This window comes from Equus caballus, chromosome 26 (assembly GCF_041296265.1).
Source record: "Equus caballus isolate H_3958 breed thoroughbred chromosome 26, TB-T2T, whole genome shotgun sequence".
Classification (NCBI taxonomy): domain Eukaryota; kingdom Metazoa; phylum Chordata; class Mammalia; order Perissodactyla; family Equidae; genus Equus; species Equus caballus.
This window is the reverse complement of record NC_091709.1, coordinates 14,385,781-14,402,335: the sequence shown is the minus strand read 5'-3', so window position 1 is coordinate 14,402,335 and position 16,555 is coordinate 14,385,781. Positions and strand designations below refer to the sequence as shown.

Sequence of the window (16,555 nt, the reverse complement as noted above, 5' to 3'; positions counted from 1 at the left end):
GAAACTGAACCTCATTCTTAGTCAATTCCTACCTAAACTTTTACATCTACTTAAGATGAAGGGGTTAGCTTGCTGCTAATTTCTAATAAAATGATTTATTATTATAATGACTTTAATATGATATCTTTATATCTTTTGATTGAAGTTTGCTAGAAATACAGTATTCTTTAATTTCCAAACTAAATGCTATATGGTATATGTGTACTCATGTGTACATAGAGATAAACATTAAATAGGACATATATATCGTGAATATTAATTTTGGGAGGCACAGAATAAAAAATTTGCTTCCATGAATTTTCTCAAGATTTTCTTTGACAGAGACCTCAAATATAAGTATTATTCCAGAAACATATAGCCTTTTATTTTTCCTCCAAAAAATAGGTACAAAGCAACATTCATTGCAGATTTCATTCTGAGATTCTCTAACTGCAGTGGGCTTTGGGAATTTTGTTTGCATTTACCCATCACGTATAGTCTCTTCTGTGCTTCTATCTGTGCATCTTCCTCACACTTAGAATGAACAAAGACGTGCTATAACTGTATCTTATTCTCATTGTACTACTTAATTCTTTGGTTGAAAATAAGGTGATGTATATTTAAATACAAAATAAATCATGACATGTATTACACATTATATATTTAAATTACTCTCTCAGATACATTGTTCATAGTATACTTTCCTTTTGAATACAAGACTTTACAATCCTCTCATGTAGTGTTTCAATAACCAAGTGCCAACATTTCAAAAGTCTTTTTCTCTCTTTATGCGAGAAGGATTGTTTTTCAGGGAATTATCAGACTCTCTGATTACAGAAAGAGCTAATGATCTGTAACAAAGCTCTAACTTAAAAATGTTAAATGTAGATAAAAAAGGAAATAAAGAAGGAAAATAAATAAAATAAATATATATCAAGAAATAATATAAATGTAAACAAATGAAGAAGGACAATAAGGCCTTGAAGAATGACCCTTCCGTTTTCTAAGTGCCCCAGTCACGGGATTTGCTAGTTCACAGAAGCACCGTCTGGGAGAGAGGTAAACAACCTCTCCTGCGGATCCACACTTTATTCCAGCGATGGGTAGAGCGAGATTAGGATATTGCTTAGGGATAAATAATAAAGTGTCAAGTTTGACTGAAATTTCAAGGCCCACTGTGCCGTGAGATCCTCTAATGCTCAGAGAGTGAAGAGAATGATCATTTAGGATTTAATTTATGAAAGCAGAGTTAGAGCACAGCATAAGATAGGTTCTGAGTAACAGTGTTTATTTGTTGGAAATCAGGGAAACTCAACACACAAAGCAAACCATAGAAAGCAGATCTTGAAATTTTCCAAAAGTATTCTAAAATTATATTAACAATTTTGAATTGACAAGAAATCTGCATAAGGTGAATAATTTGAAAATGATGGGGTTAAAATTATGGAAAGGTCATTACTTGCGTAACTTTGGGTTTATTTCTCTATTCTTTTGGGGAATTATGGCAATAGTAATATAAATTCTTGTTTTATACTCAAGACATGGTAGAAGTTCTTCTTACTCATCCCACTCTGTTTCGTCAGCAGTCTAGGACAGTAGTCACAGATGGGCATGAAATAAAAAGACAAGAATAAGAAGGAAGACAAGTGGCAAGAGAGGCACTAACATCACTGGCACAGGGAGAGTTACAAATAACCTCTAAGGATATGATTCCTGGCACTCTGTGTAACTGCTCCCTGGGAAGTGACAGAAGAGTAAAATATTTAGTAAAAAATAGATAATACACACAATAATAATAATCATGTATAAAGAGACCATGTTCAACAGCCTAAATGCCTTACTTTATGAAAGTTTTATCCAGTTAATTGTCCAAAAAATATTAAATGAGTGCTTACTATGTGCCATACTCTATTCTAGGCACTTCAGATAGGACAGTGAGCAAAACAAACCAAAATATGTATTTTCATGGGCATTACATTTCTAGAAAGGGGACTGACAATGAACAAGTTAGTTAAGTAACATATATAGTAATTTATATAGCATATAGCCATAGTATTTATAGTAGTAGAAGTTTATGTAAAGTTACTATATATAGTAAACATATAGTGATTGAGATAGTGATAAGAGTTAAGTGAAAACGTAGAGTAAGGAAAGGGTATGGGGTTCCATTTTAGTATGGAGGTTATGGAAGGCATCACTGAGAAGGTGTCTTTTGAATACAGACCTGGGGGTAGCGAGGGACTAGCTCTGTAAGATGTGGGAAAATAATTTTCTAGGTGGAGGCACCGCAAGGGAAAGGACTCTGAGGGAATGGATATGTCTGAGGAAGAGTAGTGGGCGCTTCTCTTAGAGGCGTATGAGGGAGGGAGAGAGCAGTAGGTTGGGACGTGAACTCTCAGAAGTGACGAGCCAAATCACATAGTGCCTCCCAGGTCAGAGGATTCTGGCTTTTACTCTCTGAAGAGGAAAGCATATGAGGAACATGAGAGAATTTCTGTTTTAAACAGATCCCTCTTTTGATTGCAGTGATGGCTATGCCAAACCTTGTCAAATTGAGCAGTTCAAATATGTGTAGTTCTTTTAATGTCAATTATACTTCAATAAAAGCTGTTAAAAAATTCAATCTGGCTGCAATGTTGAGAACAGAGTGTCCCAGGGGCAAGGCAAATGCAGGGAGACCTGTCTGGGGCTCATTCAAAACTGGAATCCTGAAATCACAGTGCTCTGGACCAGGGTGACAGCAGCAGGGATACTGAGAAGTGAGCAGGTGCTGGCTAGATTTTTAAGCTTGTGCCAACAGCATTTGCTGAGGAGTGGATGTGCACCATTCAGGGAGGGGGATGTGAAGGAAGACCCAAGGTTTTTGGCCTAAACACCTATGAAGACAGATTTTCTATTAACTAGAAAAAGTTGAAAGAGAAGCACTGAATGGATATGAACTAACAAGAGCTCAGTTTTAGAATTGTAAAGATTGACATCCAAGTGAAGCTGTCAAATAAGCAGTTGGATAAATGTGTCAAGTTCAGTGGAGCAGTCTGTGCTGGAGATATCACTTTAGACTTATCCATCTATCGCTGTAGCATCTATATATCTATATCATATCTACCTATATATTCACATATCTATGTATCTGTATCCATGATCTTTAAAAGTATAAAACTATGTGTTATCACTCAGAAAGAATTTAAACAGTGAAGAGGAGACAAAAATCCTGAGCTGTGGGGGCATTCTCAAAGTCAGTGGTTGGGGAGATGATATAGGGTCAGTAAGTGAAACTGACAGAGAATAGCCAGAATACAGAAGGGAAATAGAGGAAGAAAAAATGATTAACCATGTAAATTACACTAATAGGCCATATAAGATCAACCCTGAAGAAAAATCTTTAGCACCATTGAAGTTATGTTAATACTGGTCAGTCAGCAGTGAAAACTTTGTTGGGAGAAGTCTGAGATGAGGAGGAGAGAAACTGGAGACAGTGAATAAAAACAACTCTTTCCCAAGGTTTTTCTTCAAAGGAATGAAGAGAATTATGGCATTAGCTGGAGAAAGAAGTGGGCCAAACAATTTGCTTAAGGTGGGAACAAACAGCAAACTTCTTTGTTAATAGGAATGAACTTCTAGTTTGGGGAGCTTTAAAGTAATAAGAAATAAGGGAGAATCGCTGGAATCATGTCCTTAAGTTGGCAAGAGGCATTGTGTTCAAGTGTCCGAATAGACATCGGAATTGTCTTAACAAGAGCATGAACAGCTTGTCCAAGGAGAGAAGGTAGGATATATGCCTACAATGCAGGTATGTAGATAGATATGGCTGCAGCTTGTATAAATCCTTACCTGATTTCTTTTTTTTCCAATAAATAAGATGAAAGATCATTATCTGAGAGTGAGGTTAGAGTAAGGGAGTTTGTAAATTTGAGGAGAGAGGAGAAATTATGAAGTAGTCATTTAGGAAGGTAGAGGAGTGAAGGAACTAGGGATGTATCATATAATTGCCTGGCAACATCAGGGCCAACTTGAAGTTCATGAAAATGCATATAAATGTATGTAAATGGAGGGTGATCAGCACAGTATCGGCATATTTTACGATAGCCATCTTCGGGCACATGAGTGCAGTCATGGGATAGGAAACGAGTCAGATTTGACGAGGACTATGGTTCAGCCAAAATGAGATCTAAATCTCATTTGTTTTGCTTGGAAGCTCTTTTGCTTAATTCTTCTACTAGATTCTTCCCACAGCAACCATATAGATTCTGAGAAGAAAAACAAATAATGTTCTAGCTTCTTAGAAGATGTAAAATATCTAGATACCAGAAATTCAAAAGTTAATTATAACCAGGTTTTCACTTTTTAATTAGATTCATGATACTACATATGTACGTATTTCACAAATTTCTTTCAGCCCTATTAGATATAAGTAGGTAAACATTTTAAAAGCATTCTCATCTATCAGATTTTTCAGCACACGAGCAAACATTTTAACAAAGTTTTTCTCATTAACACAGTAGAAAAATTGTGTTAATAGTAGAATAAAATCACTTTCATTATTTATAAGTTTGATATATTCTGGGGCCAGCCTAGTGGTGTAGTCATTAAATTCACATGCTTGGCGTCCGTGGCCTGGGGTTCTCAGATTCGGATCCTGGGTGTGGATCTAGCACCATTCTTCAAGCCACGCTGTGGCAGCGTCCTAGATAAAATAGAGGAATATTGGCACAGATGCTGGCTCAGCAACAATCTTTCTCACAAAAGAAAAAAAAGTTTAATATATCTTCAAAAAGACTATTCTTAATATTACTATTGATGTTCTATATGTGACAGAAAGAAGGGCCAATGAAAAATCACCATAATTTAGATTTAGCTTTACAGACTGTGTTTCAGATGTATTATAATATTTGACATAGCTATTAGTTGTGTGCCTAAAATTGATCCAAAATATTTAAATTTTAATTAACATTAAGATAAAACTGTATTTTTATATCAATTATTGGAAGTCTGCCTGAAACTAACTATAAAAAATGAAAATTTAACAGTTAAATTTGGCTACTCACATTTTCTGAACTCTCATATTCACGTTTACTGACTGCTGTTTTCTGTGCTTTATAAGAGCTTTCTCACTCGAAGTGCACAACACTCTGAAATAGAAGCTAAAATTATTTCCATCTTACAGATTAAAGCAGAGAGAGGTTTAATAGCAAAGTCATATCCATAGTAAAAATTTGTGTCCAAATGTCATCTATGTCCATAACCATGCACTTCTTTGTACAAAATACTGAAAATGTAATTTGAGAAATCAGCTTGTAGTCATTTGGAATTTTGGGATATTTATTTAAAGACATATTCCAATTTAATCCAGTTGAAAACTCTTTACTTTAGGAAAAATCAGACTACGGTCAAACAGAGAGGGTGGGAGAAAAAAGAGGAACAGATACTAGAGAATATTAGTTGGAAAATAAAGTAAAATATGTGGTAAAAAAGCTAACTTGGCAAATTTTTGTAGAGTTCCTTTCTAACCTAACATTGAAAACACTAATGACAAGACCTATTTACACATATTTATGTATATACATGCATATATACACACACAACTACTATATGTTTGATATGTATGTATATACACCGACACACACATATACACACACATATGTTTGTGTGTGTATGTATATATATCCTCTACTCACAACACATGTAACATACTATAGAAAAATACATATGCAATTTAATAAATAATAGAATTAAAATGTTAAGTGAAATGTAATCCGTCTCACAACGGAAAAGCTATTTCTCACATTATTAAAGTGTTTTAACTATTTTCTTCAGTTTTTATATTATTGAATTATATCAGACAAATTCATTGTCATTTATATTCTTCTTAAAAAATAAAGTCAAAATTCTTCTTAATGTTGCAAACTTTCTAGCAAATGCCAGCCTTTTGGAAATGATGTTAACAGACAGGACAGATAAGTTGAGATCTGATTGTTAAGAGGAAATACACTTTATAGGTTTAGACTAACAAATAATATCCTGTTATTCACTTGATTCAAAAAAATTAAAAATGATCCAGCCAAGCTAGTGTGGTTTCTTGAAGACGAAGTAAATACTTTATTGGGCAGTTATCAAAAAGTTATTTTATTATATGGACTCTGATTAGACTATTCAATGCATTATGCGAATAACTTAACCTTTTACATTGAAGTACTTGTTTGAGGTGATGGAAACATAGATATGCAAGAAAGAATGCCTGACTCCAGGGGCCATAGTCTATGAAGGGAAATAAGTAACAGATTACAGTAAATTCCATTCTGACAAAAGCAAATGCAAGGGGCTATGAAAGCTCATTAGAATGAGTCGCTTTACCAGATTTGTATGTATGTATATGTAAGTTGATATCAGAAAATGTTTCACAAAAGAGGTGACGAAGCAGAATCTTTCAGGATGAGTAGCAATTAGTGAAGCTGAGGTAGATTGTAGGTGGAAAGGAAATTACAGAAAGAAATACTGCTCTGACTCTAGTTCAAGTCACCGATATCTCTCGCCTAGATTGCCACAATAGCCTAGCAGCTCGTCATCCTGCTTCCACTTCTCACCATACAAGTTGTGAACACCGTAGCCCAAGCAATACTTAAACTCTTATCTCTCTCAAATCTTCCCGTGAGTGCCGGAGGTCTTTCCAAGGCCCTCTGTGACCTCCCTCCCCTTACCTCACTGTCCCTTGGCTCATATCGCTCCACCAGCCTGGTCTGTTCTTCCTCAGACATGACAGATGTCTCCTCAGGCTCTTTGGACTTCGTGTTCTATCTGTTTTTCTTTACATGATTTTTTCCTGATTTTCTTCAGTCTTTACTTAAATGCTACCTTCTCAACGCTATCCAACTTGATCAGCTGAATTTAAGTCATAAAACCCCACTATGGTACTGTTGCTCCCTTTTACCACTCTCTAATTTTTTTTCCCCATAGCATTTAGAACCGATTAACATGGCATGTCACCTACTCACTTTTTATATTTGTTATTTTGTTGTATACTGTGTCTCCTACTCCCAAGATTTTTAAGCTACATGAAGGCAGAATTCTTTTGTTTTTATTCCTCACACACACCAAATGCGAAAAATAATGTCCAACAGAGAGTGAGTACTCAATAAATATTTACTGAATGTACAGCAGAATAGAATGTTATATGTAGAAAGGTATAGAGGAGTGGCCATGTGACAGTCTGGAAACTTCAGGTGGGTTAGAACTGCTGGATTATCTGAGTTCGAATGCCAAGAATGAAGAGAGATCACTCTAACAACTATGGAAAGGCCATTCTGCCCCCATAGGTCAAATATAAAGTATAAGTTTATCTTAAGTAAATAAAATAGAAAAATCTAGGGCTCATGTGAAAACACGAAAAATGTATGTCAAAGGATAAGCATTAGTACTTTTAAATAAAAAGCATCACTCAGAGATGTAAGACTGCCATGTGATCATATAATAGCATCACCTTGTTTAGCACTGATCAGAAAGAAATATTTAAAATACGAACTCCTTCCCCCTAAAAGAGAATGCCTGAGGATAATTAAATGTCTGGTCTCATACAGAAGTATTAAAAAAAAATTAGAGATTTCTTCTCCTTGGAGCTGTTTCAAAGAGCTAAGTATATTCCTGTGAAAATAAGTCTATTATTTCCCTGCAGGACTCAAGTTAATTGTAATAACAAGCTGTAGATGATTTTTATAATAGAAAAAAAATTCCTTGGCTTCTTGTGAGGCAAAAAGACAAATAGACAAAGAAAGCGTCTCTTCGTACAGGTTCTCTCTCTCTTTCTCTCACACTTTTTCTATTATAAATTAGAAATAAAGTTTAAATCACTTAGAAGATTATTTTTTATACTCAAGAAGCCAGGCAGGAATATAATCTATTCTGAAATTCATGAGAAAATCCTTTAAAATGTCAGACAACAGTTAAAACATTCTATGATTAGGGCATATTTTAATTTTCTTAATGTCAAAACTCTGCTGTGGGAGAAGCTTATGCACACTCATTTGATATTCACATGAGCTGATATTAAAATGGAGCCAGACTCTTAGAAGTATCGATATCAGGGATTGAGAATATTTTAAAAAGAGACCAGTCTGACCTTCAGGAATGACAGTGCAGAATAAGATGAACCAGAATTAAAATCATTTTCAAACAATAAATAGCATAATTTTTTTAAGAGGAGCTGGGTGAGGGTGGATAAAATTTTTCTCAGGATATTGCTCATTAAGCACATTTGCATTCAATAATAGGAAATGACCTGGGACAGGTATAAGTGAAGTTGGATGAGATGATCTTAAGTGTAAGATGCTTCCATCCTTTCAAATAAAACATAAGGGACAATGGAAGGGTCATGTGAATGCTTCCCAGATATGCCTAGTGGCAGACAAATCTAGTGCATTCATTGTTCTATAAATACTTCTTGAGAACATGCAATGCACCACGTGCTAAGCATTTAGAGATTCTTTCCTTTAGTGAGCATAGGTTCCAAGAGTGAGTTTTTGAGTGGACACTGTGCTCTGTACTATGATTACAGGCATGAACCCAGAAGTATAGATCCTGCCCTCAGCGGGTTACCTTGCAGTGAAAAAGACAATAAAAATGTAGATCAATATTTAATTTAAAGAGTGAACACTGCTATGAAAGAAAAAGATCGCAGAATATGGAGGTAAAGTATGACAGGGGAGGCACTCTTTTTGATGGCTGTCAGGGAAGTTCTCTCAGAAGAATGGACATTGGAACAGAGACCCAAGAAATTGGAGACGTGTGGGTAAATACATAGGAGAAGAATGTGTGTGGAGGAAGGAATAGCAAAGTCAACACTCTTGAGGTGGAAAGATGCTTTGCATATTAGTGGAAAATTAGAAGGCTGGTATGGCTGGAGCAGAGAGTAAAAGGAGGCAGAGTGGTAGGTGGGAGGTGAATGCTAGAGATGCAATTCCGTGTCACATGAAACCTTGAAAGCCACTGGCAAGAGTTTTAGACATCACACTAATTGTGAAAAAAAGTCGTTGGACGGCTTTGAGCAGGGAAATGCTGGAGTGACATAACCTGGTTCACACTTCAAAAAGCTGCACAGAGTAAACACACAGTCTCCTAGAGTTTACATGCTAGTGGCTTTGACTATGAAGAAATGCACTTGACTTTGGGATTGGTAATAGCGGCCACTAAGCAGCAAGCTGTATATTACCTCATATTCTAAGACTGACGTTACCAGGTGCCAAGTCTCTCTATATGCTATATAAAAGGTCAGAGCTGGCAGGGGTGTCTCCATACACTGCAATTTGGCATTTTTACCTAGGGAACTCTTTATTTCCCCTGGTTATTCTATAAACTACCTAGAAACTTATAATTCCTGATTTCTCTGAGTAAACTACTAATAAATTAGTAGTGTGGACATTTTTTTCAACTGAAAACTCTTGCTGATACAGAGATTGGTACTTAAAGTGTTTTCTAATGAAAGATCCTAAAGAAAATAGGAATCTGGAGTTGATTATCAGGACTCTTTAGGTCCAGAGGCAGTGGGATGGTGGCTAAAATTAGAGTTGGACTTTTGTCAGCCCATAGAAACAAGTGGTACAACAGTTTAGTAAAATATTTCCTGGTTTATCAGGAAAGAAATGCCTACGGAAAGAGAAGGTTTGGGAGCAGTATGATTAGCATCAGGAATCTAAGGACTGTGGAACTGTGTGTATAATTAAAGATTGAGAACTATGGGCTTGAAAGCCAAAATCTTAGCCAAAAGGAACTATCAGAGAATAAAGAATTTCTATGATTAGCATAAAAGAATCTCAAGTAAAATTGAAAGCTGAGATGGTCAAAAGTCAACCTGAAAATGTCCTATGTTTTGTTTTGTTTTTAATCAGAACATGATCTGAATTCACAGACTCACCAAATCTTGTTATGAAAGAGAAGGCATTAGCAGAAAAGAGTGAGCCCTCTGGTTTGTAATGGGCACATGGGAGCGTTCAGTTCACCCAGAGCGCTCTAAGCTCCCCAACCTCCCTGATTCTCCTCTAACAGCAGAAGCAGCATCTCTTCCCCTGGCTGATGACGCTCATTCTCCTTTGCCTAATGACCCTGTCATGACATCCCATGATATAGTTATCCTGCTTGGAAAGCCACTTCTTATTTCCCACTGCAATGCCTTTATTAACCTCGTAACTAGAGATAAGTGCCTACATGACCCTGGAGGCCAATTATTAAGTTAAATCTTGGAGGAAAAAGACTTACATATAGAAAGAATTATGAAATTTTGCAACAATCAGAAAATAAGTACCTATGAATAGATTCTGAAGAGTAGAGAAAAAATAATTTAATTTTGATTCAGGCTACATTAATCCATATAGGTACATTTACCAGGCATTCTAGAGTCAATGTTTAAACTCAGGCACTCTTGGTAGCTCTTTTTGTTTTGTTTTGTTTTTGTTTTTGTTCTTGTTTTTTTGCTCAGTATATCCAATTAAGCACAGGCTCTTTGGTGACCTATGAAAAATAAAGTTGATATATTAGAAATTTTGTGGCAAAATGCAAATAAAGGAATGCAAAGATTTAAGGAGCCAGGAACATTGGAATGGATTTATTTTATGCAATCTGCCCAGCCACTCACTAATCCTAGCTGTATTCCCAGTGGGGGCCCAGATGACCTTTTATCAAGACACTAAGAAAGACTTCCTTGGGGTAAGGGCCAGCATCTCTGAAAACCATAATGTCTATATTCAGTAGGCTAATAATGCTAGAGTAGGACTTTGCCATTGAAAAGGCTCTCAGTGTAGCAGAAACTATGTTGTAGCACTCAAAACAGCAATCTTTATGTGGTTCCATTTTAGGAAGCAAGGCTGCAGTGTTAATACACACGTGCAATTTCTTCTACCATTTTTGTATCTGAAACGTTCACATCACTTACTTGCTTGGAAAGGATAATAAAAGACAAGCAATTTGTGGGTTTAGAGTAACAAAAATAACACACTCGAGATAGTTTATTTTGGGAAGTAATTCCAGGAGAAAACAGTAGGGGCCTGTGACGAATGAAGGATGCAAGCAGGAAAAAGCAAGGAAAGATATGTGAAAGAGCTGGTCAACGCTGGGGGCGATAGCTGTTTGGACCTTCCAAAGAGAATTGGCATGAACCTCAGAATTGTCCACACGAGGAACAGAAGAGGTATCTGTAACTTCCTAACCCTTTTTATTCAGGGGTTGCTTATGGGTGTTAATCCTCTTACACTTCCAGGTTTGTTCATGCAGAAGGGCCCAGCTGGTTTCCTTCGGCACCCAGGAGTGTCATTTCAAAGGAAGATGTTGGTCTGTGCTCTTGTCTCAATTTAGACTTCCCAACATTCGGGTTCCTATGATCGTGTGCTTCAGGGCAGTGGTCTGGGAAAGAGGGACACTGATTTCTGTCTTTGTTTCAGTCTCGGGAATGCTCTTAAAATTATGCAGTATTCACTCAGCTGATTTTTCTTGAGTGAAAAATTAATCTAGATGCCATTAGAGTAAAATATACTTAGAAATGCATTTCAGTTTGAATATAAAACTGGTAATTAGAGAACTTTGCATATAAAAAAGAAAACTCTTCACCTGAAATAACCCACTGCCTGCTGTTCATTTGCATATCCTCATTTTTACAGTTAGATTCAGGCAGGCAGAATATGTTAATAGCTGCACCCATTTCATATCCTAATACAGGAAATCCAATAGCTCAATGATAGGCATATATGTGCTTTACAGAGAATCTCTAAAATTACTTGGCAAAGGAAAAATATTTCTTGCAGCTCTGCACGAGTTCTCAGGAAGCACTTTCAGGAGCTCCAGTGAGGGGTCCCTCAGCACCAGGTTGAAGCTGCAGAAATGGCATCTTTCTACCACAGGCACTATGTACCCTGAATCTTAAATCACCTCCTTTTCCCACCATGTCTAATCTTTTTCTGTCTATTCTATCTATTCTCTACCTTATAAAGAAATCTGTTACATTAGTTCTGTTCTGATAGAGGAGAGAAATTCTGTGGCAGCTAATGAAATGTTCCTGGTTCAAATTAGAAAGTAGAAATTTAAAACTTAGTTATAACCTCATATGACCCTCTGTTATTATACTAAATCTTTAATCTCATACTTCAGAGTGCCTAAGCATTACCCAAGGCATTGTTCAGAAGGAAAGTCTCCAACATTCACCCCCAGAAATGTAAATTTAGTCAGTCCAGATGTGGCCTGTGTTTCAGTGTCTTTAACAATCACATAGGTGATTCTGATTCCACTCAAGAAATTCTACTTTAGACTGTTTGACAAAAAACACATGACTTGTACATTATATATGTCAATAGTATTCAGGAATTATTATCATACATCCATATAATAAATCTAAATCAAATATTCTCGTGTATTCCAATGACTGCCTTCTCCCCAGTTCCCAAACAGATTTGGCCAAGATGAGAGCATAAAACTGCCAGTTGTAAATTGGAGCATTGTATCCCAACCACAAAGTGTTAGCAGAAGCTGCCAAATGCTTAACACCTGCATGGTTACTTGGGGTAGTATATCATGAAGTCAATGTGTGAAATTTCTCTTTGGACCAGAGGGGAATCATATCAATCAGCTAAGATCAGCTTTATATACTACTTGGGGATAATTATCTCAAAGTGTGAAAACATGCATTCACATTACCTTCGAATTGCATATTTTACATATGGTTAACCCCAACTCTATTTTGTGTTCTGTGTTGTATTTGCCTATTAATTTCCGAATCTGCAGTTCCTACATCTAGAAAGTAGTTGGTCAATGTTTGTCATTGCGCAGATGCATTTGCATAAATATATTTTCGGAAACTGCAATATTTACCTGATTTACTCGGACCCAAATGGTATCTGTCTTTACTTCACTTCCTTATTTTGTATGTCATAGCCATTTGTATTAGAAGCTAGTTTTGATGGGGCTGGTGGCAGCGTTTCAAACTGAAGATTCCTGCTCAGTGAGATAGTTTTAACACCTCGTTTCTTGAACGATATTTTGGAAAATTTCCCAGTTCTACTTTGAAAACAGGTGGGACTGGGAAAAGATGCGTCTGTCAACAGGGCGCCATTACTACTTCGGCTTCTGTCAAGTCATCCACTGGCACATTTACCTTCCCTTCTTAGCTATTCAATAGTCAAGCAGCCGGCTGTTGGCTGAGGAAGTGCTCGCTGTCAGTGCAAGCAGCAGTCCGGACAGAACACACATATCTCAGCTGCCTACACTACGGAGAAGCACGAGGCAACTATTCTCTGTAACAAGAATAATTAGTGGAGATCATTGGAAAGGGGCAAACTTAGTCCAAGTGAAAGTAGAATGAATATCCCGTTGTGTTCAAATCCATAATTTAAAGTCAAGTTCACTTTTTTAAAGAATGTTTCACCTCTGTCTGGTTGAAGTTGATTTGACGACTGGAAACGTAAACTTGGCATCCAACGATCAGGGTGCCAAATATGCAGAACTCCCTATTAGAACGAGCAGTTTCATTCAGATGGGCAAATGGGCTGTGTCTTACTCTTTAGCCTTTCAGGATGAATGACAGGAAACCTCCCAAATAAAGGAATTTTATTCTTTAGCATTTCAGTGTATTTATATTAGTTTGATAAAAACACATTTGCTATTGTTTTCATCATAATTATTTATTAACAATGAAATAAAAAATGTTTTACATTGATAGCCTGAAAATAATTAGAAGTGCCACTTGGGAGACTGTTTTTTCGAGTTGTTGTGTTTTTTTTAAAGTATTTTTGTTTACTTTCTTTGTTCTAATCTTCTTCCTCCTTGTTTCCCATTCATTATAGATTTACATTATTGTACATGTTGCATGAAGATAAAGACTAAATTAAAGATTAAAACCAATTTTGGATATGGACATCTCACTGATTTTGCTTTCCTAAAAAGGCAATATTCAACAGGCAACACAGGATTCACTTTTGGGAAAGCTGATTCAAAAAACACTTTTCTTCGCACCAAATCAGTTTCTGAATAAACACTGACAGGTTTCGAAAATTATTATAAAACAGAAACAATAAAATTGCATGTTTCCAAAAGTGATTTATAAAATTTTTTACTTTCTCACAGTAAAACTACAGATTTTCTTAAAATTTATACTGTGTATAACTTAAAGTAATGGCAATAATGTTGATTTGCCATAAGTCATACGTTTAAAGTTTTCAATAACTTCTAGTTAAATGGCTAAATCTTATAAAATTAATTTTCAATTTTAATTCAAATTAATTGAAAGAATTACCCTGCAATAGTCCAACATAATAAGTTGGAATAAAGTGGAAAGGGAAATAGATTTTTTTAAAGAACACTTCTATTTAAATTGATATTAAGAAATAATATCATTTCCCCAGTGAACACTTTCATAATGCTAAGATAGAAAAGAGGCTTGTTATCTATAAGGAGGCAGATGCTCCTGAATTAATTCATGTATATCACCAGGAATTTGGTCTTTAGGTGAAATAAAATTTATCGTACTAGGTATAAGGTAGAAATACTTAAAAGGACCTCATGTGATTTATTGGACTTTTAGAAGAGCTGCAAAAAGGCAGAAATCACTCTCTTAACTAAACATTCCTTTTGATGAGTTATTTTTGTTCTATCAAAGATGTCAGTGCTCATAATTTTTAGTAATCTTTTAATAAATTCTATTAAGTAAAAATAAAAGAATTTGAAAATAAGTAAAACATGTTTACGAAAATCAATATCCATTGAATAAAATATCACATAAAATATTAGAACTACTCAAATTAGAAACTATTCTACAAACTGGTCCTAATATGTTCAGCATTGTCCTAGAACCAACATAGTATCCCCTACTCAGCAGTTTAAAATCTGCTTGGAGACACAGGCTGAGGAAATTTAAAGCAAATTAAAATTGTGTATTCAAGTCATTTCAATACAAGGTAACACTGTACTAGTTACCGTACTCTACTACTGTGTGCTAGTTAGTATACTACTACTCAGTGACGGGTAAGACCTTTTACTCAGGCTACTCAGTGAAGCATAGGAGCACTAAGTAATGGCTCTGTGGAGGAAATGACTGCAGAGGGGTTGGGATTGGAATAGAGGGACGCCAGGGCATCCGAGAGACAGGTTAGAGTGGAAGTATGTGAAAAAGACTTAATAATATCATAGAGATAAGGAAACTGATATGGCCACATGTATCTAACTGGTTTCTTTATTCTAAGGCTTCTTTTAGATATAAGATACCAAATCATCTGGGGAGAGACCAAAAAATATATATGCCAAGAATTAGGAAAACAAAGATGTTTTTGCAGAAAGTATTCATCAGTGAGAGGGTGACTTCTTTTACTGTAAGAATTCCTTCATTAGTTAAAAAAAGCACTGATAATCTGAAACTATTGTCAACTTTACCCCTGAATGCACCACCCAGTTTTAAATGTTGCTTCCTTCCATACAAAGTCAGATTTAAAAGACAAAACATGACAAAAGGAGTATATTGTTTCTTTCTTCCAAACCACTTTTGTCCAGCAACTATATTCTTAAGCTTCCAAATTTAGCTATTCCTACCTCCATATATTAATATCACAAATGAAATAAAATACTCCCTTTCTCCTTGTTTCTTCCTCTTATTGCTCTATTGCCACAATATTTTCTATTTTCTTTTCTTATTTCAAATTACGAAAAAGTTTCTTTTTCTTAAACTGTCATTTTGTGATACTGAGAGTTTATAAATGTTGAGAATCAAAGAAATAGGAGAGTGGTAAATAAAGGGAAAGCAGAAAAATGAACCTCATGCTTTTTCTCTTTGCTGTTGATTTTATTAAGAAGACAGGAACACTTATTGTAGCAAACCAGGAAATTCTTAAGTATAGAAATCAAAATTTGAGAAATGTGAGAACTAGTTAAGGACAAAACAAGAGAGAGCCAAAGAAGAGTGAGAAAGATAAACAGAAAAATTTTAGGTGGAATATTGTCTTATATCCTTCTAATGTTTAGGTTAAACACTTTGTACTAATTCTGTCTATTCTGTTTAGACATACAAAGCAATTTTATAGAACTGCAACAAAGAAAGATAGCGAAATATTCCTCATTAAAAATATTTGTTAACAACATACTGTTTCTCTATTTACCAAAAGAAAAAAGAAAAATTCTCAGATTTAGAGAACTGAAAGAAATAGAAGTAATTAACCAGTCAATCCTAAATTACAGATAAAGAAAATAAAGCCTAGAGTATTTGTCACTTTTCCAAGAACACATAGGTAATACAAAGCTTAAAATAAAAAATAAAGTATAACTATATCTTATATAACTATATCTATGGATAGATAAATCGTCTATCTAACTGATCTGTATTTCCATTGTAATGCCCTTTTTAGTATATCCAAATGTACTTTTTATCCAAAGTGATGTAGTTAATGTCACATATAATATCACACCCACACACATACACATACAAAGAAGGAGAAAGGAGAAGAAGAGGAAGAGGAGGAGAGGAAAGAAGGAAGGAAGGATGGAAGGGTGAAAGAAATAAAGGGACGAAAGTTTAAAAAAACTCCTTTGAGTTCTCTAAGGAAATGTGAGAAATTGTCTACTA

The 16,555-nt window shown here is 35.4% G+C and overlaps 1 long non-coding RNA gene across 3 annotated transcripts in view; it reads left to right on the top strand.

The window, feature by feature from the left end:
* The first annotated feature begins 10,997 nt into the window (after window positions 1-10,997).
* The window catches only part of LOC138920870 (uncharacterized), a 280,466-nt gene continuing 274,908 nt past the window's right edge, over window positions 10,998-16,555 (top strand). For all 3 annotated transcript variants that reach the window (XR_011432802.1, XR_011432803.1, XR_011432804.1), the window contains exon 1: window positions 10,998-11,149. This is a non-coding gene — a long non-coding RNA (uncharacterized lncRNA). The remainder of the gene's footprint in view (window positions 11,150-16,555) is intronic.